This window comes from Pseudoliparis swirei, chromosome 7 (assembly GCF_029220125.1).
Source record: "Pseudoliparis swirei isolate HS2019 ecotype Mariana Trench chromosome 7, NWPU_hadal_v1, whole genome shotgun sequence".
Lineage (NCBI taxonomy): Eukaryota > Metazoa > Chordata > Actinopteri > Perciformes > Liparidae > Pseudoliparis > Pseudoliparis swirei.
Window position 1 is genome coordinate 3,604,330 of NC_079394.1, and position 18,460 is coordinate 3,622,789.

General features: G+C 40.4%; 1 long non-coding RNA gene across 1 annotated transcript in view; it reads left to right on the forward strand.

The window, feature by feature from the left end:
• Positions 1–18,460, forward strand: part of LOC130197324 (uncharacterized) — a 38,500-nt gene that overhangs the window by 3,526 nt on the left and 16,514 nt on the right. Inside the window, exon 2 of the long non-coding RNA XR_008832424.1 lies at positions 11,410–11,505. This is a non-coding gene — a long non-coding RNA (uncharacterized LOC130197324). The remainder of the gene's footprint in view (positions 1–11,409; positions 11,506–18,460) is intronic.

The following is an 18,460-nucleotide window of genomic DNA, read 5'->3' on the forward strand; positions in this document are numbered from 1 at the left end:
AATATATAGCCTATGCGATCCTTTAACATACGGTATGATTTTAAATGTTCTTTCCTTTTAATTACATTTTAATTTATAGGCTCATCTGGAGTATTTCGAGTGAAAGAGTGACTTTTATGGCTTCTGTAGCAACCCACGTGTGCTTCTTATTTCAGCATGATCGTATTCCCGCCAGGAAACGGCGCTGGCATCCCAAACAGTAATAATTAGGACCTATACTGAACTGACAAAAATGGAGAGGGAGAGATGTGGGGGAGAGGGGTTCAGAGAAGGAGGGAGGGGGCATGAGCGAGGGGATCGGGGAAATGTCTGTGTGTGTGTGTGGGGGTCGGGCCTGCTTAATTGATTCCGTTAACCGCAGTGCAGGAGATGTGAACGACTGGACGATCCCATTCCCACGCTCGGTGGGGCAAGTGGCAATGCCATGCCCAGGCCCAATATGACAGACAGCGCCGCGAGGGCCTGGAGAGGGGGGCTGGGGGCCGACAGGGGTCATGAAAAGACGTCAAGTGCACCAGACTCATCTGCATCCCCAAAGAAAGAGGCGACGTTTCCCAGCCCCAGCCGACGCGGCGCTCCTAATGTTGGAGTAGTAACGCTCTTGAATGCATAATGTCTCGTCAATTGTACTGCTAATGAGGGCGTTGGGTCATTATCTTAAAACTATCCGGGTGTATGAATTTGAAAGGGATGTGCTGCAAGTATGGAATCCTACATGGCCTCATTGCGGGCCGCGGGTCCAGTTGTTGTAATTCTCCCATAATAATTAGGAATAGCGCAGATAATGTTTTGAAAAAAAAGTCTGGGGCGTTATGTGCATCGTTTGTGTTTGAACTTGACCGTGGATAGATTTGCATCTGAAGCTTTCTAGAAGAAAAGAAATTTCAGAAGCATTTGGAATTTCTAGAAACACAATTGTGGGGGTCAAAGGGAAGGTCTCATATACATATATTACAAATACAGAGATACAATTGATGTATTCTTTAATTAATGATGTGAATCTGCACTTATGGTATATATATGGTATATAGTTGCAATTATTTAATCATAAATAAGTGTTTTTTCCCCCAACCCCACAACTTGAGGTGGCTACATCCACAGATGACAGGCTGTTTCCGGCATAGACCACGTGTTTAGAACATGCCTAGTCAATTAGAGCATCTATATGTACCCACCTGTATTGCACTCTTGTTGAATGTGTATATCCCTTTCCTTTTTCAAGTTTCAAAATATCCGATTAAGTCATATAGTTCAAGTTTAGCGAATGTTCAGAAATCTGTGACGCTGGCTTTTTTTTTTGCAACAGGGGATTATTCAGTGCAGTGTTAACCAGCCACAGTGGCTGAATTCAACACTGCCTCTGCTGAAAAGGTCTCTTGCCGACATTCTCACACTGTCGGACAAAACTAGTGTCTCGTGTTCCCGACCCCTGTCAAAGACGGCATACAATACCACGTCGTATACCCGAAAGAAAATTTGAGAACACAATTTGGGTTGAGAAGCGCTGAATAAAACAAGTGTTTTTGTCCTCGGTTAAGTCGATTGCTATAGCCGTCTAGCTGTATGAAAGAGAACACTGTTTTCAAGTCTGGGGGCCGCACTAAATGACAACCCAGACGAGGAAAAGAAACGTAGGATCTGTAACTAAGCCTCCACTCACTAGGTTTTTTTCTGAAATCTCATGCTTCTCATAAAACCTGTACAGTTGTTTCTACATATTTTTCTACAACTGCTCTTCTGTATTTATACTCAAGCCTAAGATGCAATATATATGTTTGAGATGTTTACAGTTAAAGGTCAGAACACACAAGATAGACACTCAACAATACTAAGCTGTAGGTCAATTCAAGGCATCTAATTAACCCTCCTGTTACCTTCACATTTACTAACATATTTTACCCTCGGGGTCAATTTGACCCCAGCAATTAAAACCTCCAGAAAATTATTAGAATTAATATTGTTTTCCAAGTTTAAGTGTGAGGTACTTTATGTTTGTTTGTTGACCTAAATAGCCCTTTAAATATATAAAAAAGTTGATATTTCTTATATGTTTGACACAGTGAAAAACAGCCTGGGGTCAAATTGACCCCAAAGAACACCGACGTTAAACATTGAATGGGGTCAAATTGACCCTAAAGGTAACAGGAGGGTTAAAAAGGACCGTAGTCCACATAGCTAATAGCATATGCAATGCTAAAATGTACTGTTGCCAGAAAGCAGCATCCCATGTATATACAACTGCAAATCCCACGTGCATGCATGTCCTTTCTTAGCTTCTCTCCGTACTCCTGTGCTGCTTGGATGAGAGATGCAGTCGGCAGCGGTGATCATGTTCTTTACTGCCTGTATCTAGAAATTGAGTAAATCTCACTAATATGGTTCACATTAGTGTTTTGTTCCAAACACTGACAACCACTGTTGCTGTGAATCCTTCAGAATAATGACCTGTCTTCTCGATCTGCGACGATGCCGTGGACTCACTCCATTTCTATATTTAAAATGTACCTGATACTGTGAAGTTCATTTCCACTCTTCCCTGTGTGTCTATAAATGAGTTTGAATTGTGTCTTCTAGTGTGTGAGGTGGTCAAAAGTAGGCTTTTAGATTATTTATAGAAGTGGTCCTGCATGTTGGTGTGAAAGAAAGGCCCCATTATTCATTTCAAAGATCCCCATTTCCATATATATATATATATATATATATATATATATATATATATATAGCGGTGTGATTTGACTATGCATGTAGAAATGGGTGGTGACAGGCCCCTTTCCTTCTCAGTAAACGGGTGCTACTCGCTTGGCTGTGCACTCCTTCAACGTTCACACACACAGTGTGCCGCAGCCATCGTCGTCACGTGATTTGTTGAGTAACAAAACCATGGCGACCATGCAAGGTGTTTTCATATTCATTGGATGGGCAATCAGCATATTTTATATGAGCGTTCCCGGGTTTTTTTACGTGCTTCCTCTCTGCCTCTGTATGGCAGGTGCAGTAGCAGGTTCATAATCTGGATCTCAGGCCAGTGTCATTGCTGTGCCAGACAAAGGATGTAAATATCGTCATCATACGGGTGCCATTTGTTAATGCATGTGTTGCATGGCTATATTTGTTGTTACTCACTGCTGCCTATTCACAGATGTTTTTGCAATAACAAAAATGATTAGATATATGTGTTGTTTTTTTCCGAAGGAAAAGTCGTTATGCTCTGCCGTGTTAGCCGCAGTCAAATCATTTGTATCGAGGTTAACTGAGAGGAAGGCGGGGCTGTCTTCACGCTGCCGGGGCTGGTGGTGGAGTGAGAAGCTGCATGTGCGTCTACTTACGCATGTCTGTCTCTGCATGCGTGTATCTTTGCCTGTGCGTTTGTCTCTGCGATTAACTGACGTCTCGGATAGCGAGTGAAGCCACGACGTCGTGTTGATGAAAGGGAACAATAGCTGTGTCTCAGTCAACAACGTCTGTTTGTCTGGCTTGGGCCATGTCTCTCTATTTGTGTGTGTGTGTGTGTGTGTGTCTCCTGGATGTGAACTTGAACTTGAGACACGCAGCCAGACACCATCTGTGCACCAGGGGTAATGAATTCAGTGCATTCATGGCGGTGGTGCAAAGCAAGGCCACCGCCACCCATTGATGAGCAGGTGACCCCGAGTCTGAGTTAGCTCTTCATCACTAATATAATTCAACAATACCAGCTGGGATAGGGGAGGTTATTTTGTTTGCCGAAAGAGAAACAGGAGTAGTGATGTCCCGGAAGTGGTGGGGTTTGCGTGTGCGTGTGTGTGCCAGCCTGCGTGCATCTGTGTGCTTGTATTCATGAAGCCTCGCATGCTTCTCTTCCTGTTTATCTTTGTCTCACAATCTAGTTTATGCAAATGATTTGGCATGCTCCCTTTCCCTTCCCATTTACTGGCCTTTCCACATTAAAGCAGCGGCCTGCTACTTTAACGACACAGCCATGCTGAATTTATTGCCTTGATAATTGAAAGGGCCGGTTCAGTATTCCCCCTGATAAAGTGTAGTAAGTGAATGAGGCATAAACCTTAAACAAGCCAGGCACAATGTGAATTCCTGCAGGCCCTCCTCCTCCTCCTCCTCCTCCTCCTCCAGCTCCAGCTCAAGCTTCTGTCACAATCACAATCGCACACACACACACACACACGCATGCGCACACACAATGAGGCTTTTCCCTCTGGTTGGTGTCGCCACGGCAACGGTAGGTGAGATCACCGTGAGCATGGCAGCATCAGCCCCTGCCAATGATGCTGTTTTTTCTCTCTGTGCGTGTGTGTTTGTCTGTGTGTGTGCGTGCGTGTGTGTATTTGTGTGTATTGACTGCCTAATGCAAGAAACTATAACGCCACCAACTCCTTCTGTTCGTAGCTCAACGTAGACACATTATAGTGTGCATGTGTTGTCTGTCAGGTAACTGCTCATTGGTTCATTGATTTAGTTAAACTGTCTGTAGTTATCTGTATAACTAGATAACAATGTAAGATTGTGGCTCATTTATGGCAAAAAACTTCGTCTGAGATTGTTCATTGGCCTTTTACACACATACTGACACACAGAAACAGTCAAAAGGCGTCGTCGGCTTCATCAATGGTGTCATTGCCGACTAACAGGGATCCATAACAGACCAGCCGGCCATAACTTGCCTATAAGCCACGGTGGAATGTCATGGTTTGGCCCTTTTTAATGACATCATGCATGGCCACTTGAGCGTCTTGTGGGGAGCAGCAGGCATGCTGTGCTCTGCCACGCTGTATGGCCCTCCCCATCAGCTAAACTGCGACAATATGCATGGCCGACATGCTAGCAGACCGTCAAAGATCTATTCCACACATGAGATCATGTGATTGTGTTTGAAAGTGATAGAGTTGTGTTGCGAGTGTGGTGTGGGTTTGCCGTTGTCTTGTATGATTAGATGGTTCACCTCTTATGGTATTAAAATAATCAGTTTGGTAGTTTTACCACTCAGTGAAACTTCAGCCTAGAACTAAAAATGGGTTTCAGAAGATCTGTCAGTTTCATGACGAGGATGCTCCGAAACTAATGAAAATGATCATAACTATGATTATGAGAAATATAGTCAGCTTATTTTAAACGGTTAGGTTTGGTTTATTCCTTTAATTGTACATCAAGCTGACAGTTACAAGAAAAGTTTCAAGAAAATGAATAGTACTAATAACAAATAAAAAAATTAAAAAAGATGAGTCCAACCATCCTAAAGTTCTGTAACTGTTTTGATTTTTTCGGGGAATAAGTGTCCTTTGTATTTTTAACATAAATATATATATATATGTATATATACATATATATATGTATATATATAGATATATACATATATATATACATATATATATATATTCATATATATATACATATATATATGTAGATATACATATATATATATATACATATATATATACATATATATTTACATAAATATATACATATATATATATATAATCATCTGTAGACATTATTAAGATACTATAGTGGTTATGTTGCATTATTGTATATTTTAAGTGTAAACACATTACAAAATGTAAATGTCTCTAAAAATATATCTCGGAATTGTTTACTTGAATTATACTACAGTCATATGATGCCAACTTTCAACATACACTAGCCTATATTTTCTTATTGTAATACAAATCTAACTGCAAATGTTGTCAGGCTTTAGATATAGAATATGATGCAAATGCTGTGTTTTACACTTTGTACCTATATTGCCAAAGATAATAACGCCAACAAGTACAATATACCTTCAGCCGTGTTGCCGCCCTATTAGAAAGCAATACTGCAGCAGCAGTTGTGCACAATAAGGCTAAATGTGTAAATGCTATTTTTGAACTATCAGCCTGTCTTCTAGGATATCCGGGTTCCATTGGCTTTTGATTATTCAAATGCTATGCACTATAAATAAATTAGTATAATTGCATCTGAAATATGCTTTGAATCTTCCTCGAAGATAAAAGGGTGTAAATAATATATTTCGTGTCACTGCATTATTCATCCTCTATTAATTACAAACATCGGGGTGCTCAGTCTCACCATGAAATATGTTACACTGCGTAAGTAGTCTTTAAGTTGTTTTTTCAACATACAGTGCACCTTATGTATGTTCACAATCTGTCAGTATGAATACCTTTCTCTAAATTATAATGCTAATTGTCTCTCACTGTATTCACTTTCAATTTCCCATGAGTAAATTCCTCGTTTCCAGACCTTAATTGGCTTTTATTGTTGAAATGGCAATTCATGTTTGAATAAGCCCTGACTGTCAAACCCAACGTTCTCGTGTTCATCGTCTGAAAATCAAGATTTTTTTTCCTTTCATATTATGCGTAACGTCAGTATTTTCATTTCATAGAAGAGGAGGGGCTTCAGGAAACATTAAATATGCATAAGTACTGCAGTCGTGCTGCCTCTATAATTAAAAGATGCCCGTCTTCATGCTGTTTGTAAAGCATATGGTATTGAGGTCCATATGCAATTTGAATATGGGGAACCATTTGAAAAATATATGCTGTTCGGCAATTAAATGACGGTCTCTCGGACAAGGGAGCCATAGTGCATATGGAAGAGTGAGCAGTCGGTGCTATGCTCGCATTAGCATCTGGCCCTTTTATGTAAATTTGATGAGAAAGGACTCATGCATATACGCCAGGGCTGGGGTGTACTCGCCTAATATCCTTATTAGAGAGGGGTGAATTAAATATTTATTCGGGGGGCTGAGGGTTAGGAAGGGGGGCCTGTCCTGTGTTGTCGTGAGGACCCGAGGTGGATAAGGGGGAAAGGGAGGAGGAGGTTGGCTTCTCTATGACTGTCTCTCTCTGCCTCAAGGTGCCACCATCTTAAGGCGTTTGGCAGTCGTGAGAGTGCGAGGAGGGTAGACCTAAAATGTCCGCTGGCATAGACACACGCACGCATACACATTAACGCATACACGTTAACGCGTACGCATTTCTGTGTGGTATGTGAAGAGGAACGCAGCGCTCTGAAAGTCGATTATTCAATTACTGTCATCGGCAGCTCTGCATGCTGAGCGTTTCATTTGCATGTATTAATTCCCTCGATTACTGTCACCTACGAGATCAGCCGGCGTTTAGCTTTCTGGCGCGCGAATACGAGCATCGTCAGGAGTAAACTGCTATTTAGTCGTATTTAGGAATTTCAGTTAACCATTGCTCTGCGTTTTCCGCACGAGAAACGATTTGAAGGTGTTCTTGTTTTGAGGTCAGTTTGACAAATCGCTATATTTAAATATTGAACATATTTAAAGTTACAGAATAACATGTTTATTTTAGGTACGAAGCAGTTCATTAAATTATTTGATTGCCGTAACCTTCAACCAGAGCTTGCCAAAGCGTGTCACTCGTCATAGAATTAAAGTCGACGTCTTGTATATATCACACGTGTGTGTGCTTACCTCAACGCTATGATGGAGGCGCAGCCATTAGCCTGACAGTATCTCTCTGTGTGAGAGTATTACTTCTGTTACCTAAAATCTACTATTCAGATGATTTAGAGTCCAGAAAGAAGACAGTGGCAATATTGCCAATTTATTAAATCCGTGCTATATGTTCCACCTATCATTTTCTGTCTGACTCTATCACTGTCACATACACACACTGCAGCTGACCTCTCCTATCTGTTAATTATCATCGCTGTGCATAGGGAGGCAGCTTCCACACGGGCCAACACACCTGAGATACAGACACGGCATTAGTATTCTCTTTCATCCTCAAGTGCTCCTGAGGCATAGCGTGAGGAAGAATGTGCATGAAATTATTCAAGATGAATTATACCACCTATAATACCTATTTTTTCAGGCATTGACAAACAGACGAAACACACACATGCGATTCACCAGAAATACGTTATGGAAGGTATTTCACTAAAATTACAGTTTTGATTTGAATGGTTTGTTGATGATTTGCTTTTGGAGATACATATGTATGGCTGTGTGTGTGTGGGTAGTTATCTGGAAGTGATCATATTTTGTATATTAGAAGTACACTACCGTTCAAAAGTTTGGGATCACTTAGAAATGACTTTATTTTTCAAAGAAAAGCACTGTTTTTTCAATAAAGATAACATTAAATGAATCAGAAATACACTCTCTACATTGTTAATGTGGTAAATGACTATTCTAGGTGGAAACGTCTGGTTTCGAATGAAATATCTCTATAGGTGTATAGAGGCCCTTTTACAGCAACTATCACTCAAGTGTTCTAATGGTACATTGTGTTTGCTAATCGCCTTAGAAGACTAATGTATGATTAGAAAACCCGTGCAATTATGTTAGCACAGCTGAAAACAGTTATGCTGGTGATATAAGCTATACAACTGGCCTTCCTTTGAGCTTGAAGTTTGTAGAACAAAATTAATATTTCAAATATTAATCATTATTTCTAACCTTGTCAATGTCTTGACTATATTTTATATTCATTTGATAAATAAAAGTGTGATTTTTCATGGAAGACACGAAATTGTCTGGTTGATCCCAAACTTTTGAACGGTAGTGTATGTATGTGGATATTGTGTATGTTCGAGCTGTGTTTCGTACATCGTAAGCCTGTTGCCCCTTTTTACATGCATAACATGTATTTACAATATCAGCTGTTCCCGTTTCCTATGATGAGCGGTACGCCCCCCCCCCCCTCCCCCCATCTGCCAAAGAAGTGAGAATAATTAAGCGACTGCGTGTTTGAGCCTGGCGTTGGCTAATGGATTGTTACCGGGAGGAAATGAGACAGGCAGCATGGGGGAGCTGGGTGGCAAAGCAGACCTCGACTTTGGATAATGAAACACTGAAAGCCACCGAGGTGGAGAGGAGACACACCTCTCGTGAAGGAAGTGCTTTTGTTCCTTGACTTCTTCTTTTTGTCATGTATGTCGGTGCAATTGGTGAAGCCTCACACTGTGAGAAAGGCACAGTCGGTTCTGCATCACTGAAGTCAAGATATACATGTCGTTTTCCAATTTTGAAATTTCTTACACTTTGTTTCAAATCAGTGCATCTCACTCAGCAAGTTTTGTGTTTCATTGTAAGTCTAATATCTGTGTGTTTCTTCTCGCGTTGTGAAATAATTCCTGCGCATGATTCTATGTAATATGTATACGTACGCAATTTACATTAGATTTAGACTCCTCTGTATCACCACCCCGTTGCTCTGGAGAAAGCACTGTCGCCAGCATAGCCCACCCACCCACCCTCCCACCCTACACACACACACACACACACACACATGTAGGCTAGAAGCAGAGTCGTGGTGAGGAGAAGGGGGAGCAGAGAAGAGGAGGGCGATCGGATGAGACAAGCCACACAAGCCGCAAAGGGAACGGGGTGAAGGAGCAGGGGGGAAGAGCTGTATCGTTACCCTAAACCCTGCCGCAGGGCTAAAATACACACACACACACACACACACACACTCTCACACATACACTCTCACACTCACTTGTTTGCCACACAACCGCAAAACATCCTGTGAACCGCATAGATCATTGCAACGGGAGTATGAGAATATGCCCTGCATAAAGGTATCTTAATTGTTTTGATTGATTCTTCCTATTACGCCTGAAGTGTACATCTAATTTAAAGATTATGATTGCCTGTTGTTCCAGTTTTTTTTTTTAGGATCCTTGATTTGATGCATTTTTTTAGTTTGAAGGATATTTTATGGATCAAAAACATCAATAAAATGGAAAAAAATACCGTAATCATGAGATTATTGTGTGGTTGTATTATTTATATTGACATGCAGTATTCTGACAGTGAGTGTGTCGGCCCAAATACAAGTGTTTGGTTATGCATGTGTGTGTGTGTGAGTGTGTGTGTGAATGTGTGCGCTTTGATGTGGAGCTCTAATAAGAGGTGGCATCTGTCAGTTTGATATTGACATGCTAGAAGAGCCTCACAATTATTAAGGAATACAGTTGGAATGAAATCCAGAAGAAAAAACGATGTATAGTGTGTGTGTGTGTATATATATATAGCCACCACATGAAAATCAAATTATAAAATGAACTGCTGTATCTGTAATATCAAAAGCGCACTATTTACGAAAATATCTTTGACCTGTAACCAGTTTTTGAAAGCTATCTTCACATGAGGATGAGGTTAATGTACAAAAGCTAATAGAAAGACTGTAACCCCAAAATTCTTATGGACTCAAATGCATCGGCATGTTTCCGTGTGAGGTCAAAACATTTGTCTCGAACTTCTGTTACAATCTATAACAGTACTTTTGACCTCAAATGGACTTGTACGTGAGCTCTAGCATCTGACTGTTGACCTTGATCACGCCAGTATCCATGTGTCCATTAAACTTTCAAGCTAATTTTACGAACTTTTAAAACATCAGAGAAAAAAGAAGAAAAAAAGCGAAATAGGCTAATTTCCATGAAATAGGTTTGGAGCGATTGAACCACGGCTAACGAATAGATTATTCAGAAGTTGGCTATAGGCTATGCCTTTAATAACAATATTAATAGGTATTTTTATCCAAAAACGAAACAAAATTGTATCGGCCATCGTACCATCTACGATCATATACAGTCTTTTTGTCTACAATAGATACAAAGATAATGGATAGAGTCTTCATTTGACTCTTTCAATTGGGAACGTTTTGATCATGTCAGCTCGTATTGTTCATGTGTCATGCTGTCTGCTGATAACAAGCATTCCACTTTATGGAAAACAGCTGATCAGTCATGTGAGTTAAATGTTCCCTACTTCTGAATGTTTTCAGTTTAGGTATGCCATAACCGATGAAGCGCTTCAACTATGTTTTGCTTCGGGAGCAACAAAAAAATCAAGCAAACAAAGAAACTTATTTTTCTCAATTGAGGATGTTTTATGGAATTTCCCGTCCGCATGCATCGATTTGTCAAAATGAGGACGGAAACATGGCGAGTAAGTGGAGGCCGAGCAGAAGTCAAGCAGCATGAGCCTGGAAGACCTATACTGACATTAACCCAGGTTTAATATGACATAATTAAGTCGACTATCTCTGCTTTGATAAAACAACTTCAGACCTCTATTCTAACACTCAAGCAAAGTTTAACGTTGAGATTTTTAAGTATGAAAAAACATAACTCCAATGACCTTCTAAACTGCAAACCAGCTGCTCCTGCGCCAGAAAAAAGTACGGAGTTTGACTTGGTATTTGTGGCGAGGTGTAAAGGTTGAGAAGACATTTGCACAAAGTTATTGCCAATTTGAATTCCCGCAAGTCAACTTAGCAATGGTAAATGCTACCTCAGTTTCCCTTCTTCTCCCTTCATTTTAGTGTAAACATGTTAATTGTGATTTGCTCAAGAAGAAGTATTCAACATGGAAAGGTTACCTAGAAGTACACATCTTCACTCCCTGCCTGTGTGCTTTCACTGCTGCAGCGATGGAGAAGCGGAGCTGTGGAGGACTGCAGGCAGCAGGAAGTAGAGGTCAAGAAGAGATCTCTGGGATGTTTCTGTCCATTGAACCCAAATGAGGTTTGTCAATACACACAAATATGTGTTTGCAGTTTATATCGTCGAAATGTGTAAACTCAACATGACCTCTTTTCTTTGTATCTCTTTTTTCTTATCGATGAAACATAATCTGAGAACTAATGCAATCACGGCAACACAATCATTGTTTTTTTAAAATTATTATTTACAAGTCGCTTAGCTCTGAATTATTTACTAGACCAATTATTTTTGTAATTATCTGACTAATTTAATGGCAAAAGTGAAAACGTCCAAAACAGCCAAATGTCGTTGTTGGCACGGGTTTTGGTTCTTCCCCCTGTGCCAATCTTTGAGTCTGTGTTCACGTGTGTTTGTTTGCCCGCAGCAAAGTTAGCCCGTGTGTGTGTTGTATGAAGGCAGAGATGTTAGTCGTGGTCCAGTAAACAGAATAACAGGGAGCTCAGGCAATGTGGGCAATATCAGATCCCATGACCCATTCTTTGCCCTGTGATCCATATACCAAAGACAAAAAGCACGGGAGAAACAGAGGCTACTGTTCACTGTTTACCATCGCAACAACATTACACACACACAAACAAACTAACTAACAGTAGCATTAACAAGGAAGTGTCCTTTTTCCATTGTAATCCATGCGCTAACAGTAATTGCCCTCGCCCTGGCATTGTTTGCATTGCGTGCAACACATCTCGCTCTATCAATTAGACCTCCAGCCTTTATTACATTGAATGTTTTATGTCATTGAAGAGAAACAAACATTTTAATGAGCTAAGCTCGCTCTACTGACAAGGACAATATGTATCATATTACTATCGCAGCTTCTTACCATCCGTGCCGTCTTAATTTCTTAACTTTGACCTCATTTGTATGACAAGGTGACAAAGTGTCAGATACACACTGTGCACAATTAGCTGAAGTGATTGACTGTCAGCAGCACATATGCAGTAGCACTTGTTTTTGCCGTGCTTACGCCCTCGGCGATGAGACGATACCACGCGTTGACACCCTCGGTATGAAAAAATGAAACCAAATAAAAAATACTTTGGTGATTCTACACGTTCTCCGTCGAGAGTTCTCAGACTTCAAAAGTGTATTTCTTGGTGACGCTAGAAAAAAGAATAAGTGGCTGACAAAAGAGGCGGTATGTCAGCGCCCATGAGCCTCAGTGTGTGCGAGGAGTTACTCGTCCTAATTACTCCCAATACTCTCTCACACATTTGGTGGACTGCTCCGAAGGGCCAATTAGAAGGGCAGGGCAAGTCACTGGGTAGGAAAAGTCAGCGCTCAAGTCTGTAGCCATCGAGAATATACCACAGAGAGATGGAGCCTGACAGCCAACCCTGCAGTACGTTTACACAAAGTATTTATTTATATACAATTTATGCTTTTCAGAATCAGAATCAGAATTGTATTTATTGCCAAGTAGGTTTTCACCTACCTGGAATTTGCCACCATAGCATTGCTTCAAATGCAAATTCTTATAACTTCAACATTGTTATCTTTCTGTAATTACTGTACACATCATTTTATTCCAGCATAACTTCAGTTCAGCATTCAGGAATGCTGCTTTTAGTCACTAGGGTTAGGGTTAGTGATCATATATAGTCACTAGATGATCCAATAAGATAGAGTCAACACAACATTTTTGCAAACATTTACAAGACTATCATATTTAGATAGACATCATCCCCTCTACTAAGTGTGTCAGAGTCATAAGACCCTTACATATAACTTTGCATTATTTAGTTAGCGTAGTAGACGTTTCCCCTACCAGCCATTCCCTGTGTGCAGAATGTAGCAGCGTCATAGATTTGAAGCTGCAACAGGAAACTAGAGCAGCTTTTTATCTTTGCAGATACAGATGCACTTTGACAATATCCAGGTTACCACCTGAAATAAGGACAAGTACTCTGTATTAACATTTCTAAGGTGATGATTCATCTTTTTTTCAACGCTCCGACAGTACAGATAAGACGATGAGCACACATGAAAACATTGCATGTTTACTATTGTATACAGTATAGTTTGTTAACATTGCCCCGCCTCATTTGTTATGCTATACTCATAATTATTCATCAGACATGAATATTTTAGAGTACGCCTGCTTACTATCAGGGTGCCAGCAGGGGTAAGTATTTATAATGCGGCGCCCACATTCGTGGATATGAACCCTCTAGTTGTAGGCCGGCTTCTGTATCATCAGAGCGAGCACGGCGCGATTAATGAAGTCGTCCGTATTTGTCTGCATGATGAAGGAGCGCTAAAGCGTCCGCGTGCATGTGCATGTTGTTCCAGATAAAACAACCACAGAGAAGTAAAGCCTGAATACTACAGGAAAGCTTTGCAGCAGCTCGATTCATAAGCATCAACATAGTGAACAGTGAAGACAGCTTACTAAATGCAAAAGCATCATTTATGATGACCAAATACAGGAGCAAAGAATTATTAAATATAACTAAAGCCGGGGAGGCAACAGAGGGGGGAAATAGTCGATTATGTTTTAAAATATGGTCAAATATGTAAACGGTGTTTATTTCCTTTTCAATTATTTACTCCAAATCTATAATTTTTATTTTGTTCCTTACTTGTGAAGTAATTCCATATTTCATGCTCGGGTGCAACCCCTTCTTTGTGCTATATATTGCAGATGCTCTTGCCTCTTAGAGATAGCACAATATGTCCCTTCCTTGTCCAAAAATTCCATAAAACTAAAATATTCTCCTTTTTTCTCTCATTCTATCTCTGAATTTTTCTGGTATTTGTGGAAATCTTGCTTTGTCAATTCATAAATGAAACAAAAATTAAATATATTTGAATATCCAAGTAGCGTTCAGCTGGCTGTGTGATAGCGCTGCAAGGGGGGGGGGATTCTTCTGCATCATCATCCAGTCAGAACAAAGGACATGCACATTGTAAAATCATGCAGATGAATGCAAATCACCGGCAGCGAGGAATAGCGAGGTGGCAGGAGGGGAGTTTGTGTAAGCAGAGGGATGCCAAGGACTTTGTATACAACACTTTGCCAGACAATCTTCAAATATATTGGTTTCAAAATGTATTTTTCCACTATAAGGCAAGACTTTATAAAGTTATCTCTCTATATAAATGCTGGATTGATCTGTTTTGCTCCCACTGCTTAAACAATGTGCTGTAGCTTTGTATTATTCCTTTACTGCTGGAAATTATTCTTTATTTTTCACGATGATACGAAAAGAATAGTGTTCACTCAAAGAGGCTGTTCTCAAATACCTGGAACGCAAATACAACACAATGGCTGCAAACAGCATTGCAGTACGTGTGTGTTGGGATGATGGAACCGCCTCGTGGAAATGAAGAGCAGAGTTAGTAACGCCAGTGCTGATGAACAACCTCCTCCTCCTCGCCCTCACAGTAAAACTCCAACTTTGTCAAACACGTGTGATTTTGATGAATGTGTTCAGTAACTGAGGGGATGAGGTGACGAGGAAATGGATCGGTCTTCATTTTGCTTTAGCCACGAAAAGAAAAATACGCTCGTATTTATTTCCCTGAATATTTGATTTGGTTCTCGCCATGAATATTTAAAACACTGTAGTGACCTGTGTACTTCTTCTGGGCCATATCACTAAAAGTGAAAAAACATTAATATTTACATAAACATTTACATTTGCTTTATTTAATTTGTTTTAGGATTCCTAATACAAAACACATATCTGTGTCATGTAAAATATCCCAGTCTGTCACACTCACCCCAATTTAATACAAAGTGTTATTCAATCCTAATTTATAAACCCGAAAGTAAGTAATAAAATACAAATATTCAATAATTTTGCAAAGCATGTATTTTCTCATGAAATAAATTCCCCCAACAAAATGTTGATATTAATGACATGGTTTGACAATATTGCATTTAGAAATGTAGAGGTTCTCATAGACATACAACAATCAGTAATTAGTTTCAACTTGCATACAAAAAAACATAAAATAATGCTGCCCTCGGTTCGACACCACACACACACACACACACACAGACACACACACAAACCGGCAGACACAATATGGTAGGGCAGTAAAAGGGGGGAGGGCACAGACAGACATTCACAATTGTGCATAATTATGTTAACATTCCTGCATGTCTAATGCAAAGGATATGGAGACGGACACTCGCCGGCCGTCGGTCTTGCGGTGTGTGTTCACGGGAGTAAACTGGAGCGGCATAATGATGTGTTAATCGTGGTCTGCTCTAGCTCGTGGTGTTTGGGCTCCTTGCCGAGGTTACGCAGCCTTTGATGCGATCGTTAATCTTATTAAATATATGCAAGGTCACGCTCCACTTTATATTCTCGTCTGCTTGGCTGAAACGATAGGTGCACTGTAATATATGTGTGTATATATGTGTAAGTAATAGCAATGGCTTGGGTTACTGCTACTTACAAAATGGCGATCATTGGGCAAATGCTTATTGTTTTATTTTTCAAATGATGTTCATTTCGGAGGGATCACCCCAGATTTCCAAAGCTGTTTGAATATAAAAACTCAGCAATGGGATCTTTGTGTAAATCAGAGGCGGCATTTTAGACAAAATGCTAAATTGAATGAAATAGCATGACAACAACAATTAAAAAGAACTCATCTTCACTCAGTTCATATTTGTATTCGCAAGGAGTCGCGTGCGTTATTTTTCAAACGCAGGCGAAAAATCCTTCAATACTGTGATACATTTTCAATCATCCTCATCCGAAATAGAAAGGGAGGGGAAGTTGATATGAAAATGAAAAGATGGAAACAAAGAGGGACAGACAGCGTACACTGAGGAGGACGGGCACAAGATGAAGCTCATTTCTCCGTGGGCGCCCAGTGGCGTCTGCATTGCAGATCGCTGAAATCCCCTTCGAATGCATCCCTGGGCTTAAGGGGGGTCGGGTGGGGAAGGGTGAACAAGGGATGGGTTTATGCTATCTCTGCTTTAGTACACTTTGTTTTTTTCCCTCCCCCCCCACCGAAATATATTTTTTTCTGTCTGCATCAAATGTCAAGTTAATTTCCTGGGTGCTATGAGGGATGTGTCCTCCCCTCCGGTACGTGTGGCAGGGCGCTAGATTGTGGCAGTGTGTGTGTGTGTGTGTGTCTTTCTCTGTATGGGTGAATGGGGAAGGGGAAAGGGGCATGGCAAGGCAAAGAGGGAGATGAGAGGTGGTGAGGGGGTTTCAGTACAGTATCTATAAATTGGCTCTCTCTGAAGAGCCAGAGAGGTGTGTTGAAAGTGTGTGTGTGTGTGTGTGTGTGTGTGTGTGTTCGAGTGTGTCTGGTTGTTTAAGAATATGATCCAATTATTCACGGATGCTTTTGTCAGTGTACCTATGTGCCTGTCCTTTTTTGTGTTTTCAAATATTTGGTTCTTTTGAAGCTACATCTGAATTCAATACTAATGCAGGAAAAAAAAGAATACTATAGAAGCTTAGTCATGTGATGTCATTGTAAAAAAGCAAAAACATCTTATAATCAGGTATTGCTCGACAACAATGTGCATACAAAAGTGTGGATACAAATGAACTTGGATTCTCACATCAGCTGAGCTGCATTTCTTGGTCAAAGGCAATAGAGCTCATTACCAATTGATATCTTGGAGAACATTATGTTAAACATCCATGCGTAGCAGTCCTGTTTTAACCTCGTTGCTTGGCAATAGCAGTATTTGTGTCTTTTTTTATTTACTCCAGGTTTTCTCCTTCATCATTGAGTAATTGTGTCCCTCTGATATCCTCATTTCTCCTCATTTTAGGCACATTGCAACTAGTTTTCTCCTTTTTGTATTGTAAACACAAATGCACTCTGGCTACCTGTCTCTCTGTTGTTGTGTTACTTTTTTTTTTTAAATAGACTGTGATCTTGAGTTTATATTTGTGTGCAAACAGATTTATTTTAGTGCTCATTTCAAGTTTATTTTTGCATGTCCATGCAGGCGTGACTGTACACACGCATGCCTGTGTGTGTTTATCTGAATGACGTTTAGCATTTTTTTGCAGGCAGCGGTTAAGCGTGTGATGGCTAACTATATATTTTGCATTGCAAAGTGTAAAATGTCTTATTGTAGAGAAAGGGATTATGTATTTGTCAGTCGTGCTTATGCTGATGAATATTCCTGCCCCACAAATGTCACATCCCATAACCCAGAAAAATTATACCAGTCCCACCTAATCACGCATATTCATGATGCTGTTTTGCATAGTGCTGGTAGCTTACTTCTGTTACGAGCTGAGGGATGTGATTGAGTGAAAGGGCTTTCAATCCACTGATTCTGTGTTTCCGCCACGAGCATCAGCTTGATAACACTACCTCCATGACAATTTTTGTTTTTTATGATCTGAAACCATTATGGAAAGAGAGTTTTCTCCTATTTCTTGCAGTCAGTCATTGTGCCATTGCCTGCAGCATGTTCAAACCTAGTGGGAATGTGTAATAAAGAAATTAGCCTTGTCCTAGATTATGAAGGTCATTTTGAAAATAGATCTAATAGTTCCGATTCCATGTTTTTTTCTGTCTATCTTTTTTTATCTTTGGGTGTCGTTCCTTTCTTCTACAGTAATGGTGGCTTCCTGGTTACTGGTAATGAACAATATGTACATCAGGGGGAGTCCATGCTAGAAATCGGAAGCAGGGATATACAGAGTGAGAAAATCCAACTAAAGTTGTGGCTGTAGAAGAAAGACGGGAGGAAGTGTTGGAGAAAGAGATATAGATAGAGCGAGAAGGCAGAGGAGAGTTGATGAGCTAAGTGGCTTATTGTAGTACTTAATCAGACTTGGCTCGAGAGGGTCCAGGCTGTAGAAAGTGATTGTTTCAGTCCAGGGTTCCCAAAAACAGGCAACAATGGTACTATTGTCCTGCCAGCTCTTATTAAGAGGCGAACCGGAGACGGGGTGAGGTGCGGAAGAGGGAAAGGGAGGTGGGTGTAAAAGGGGCAAGTGGGGAGAAGGTGGGTAAAAAGGAAGAGGTGAGA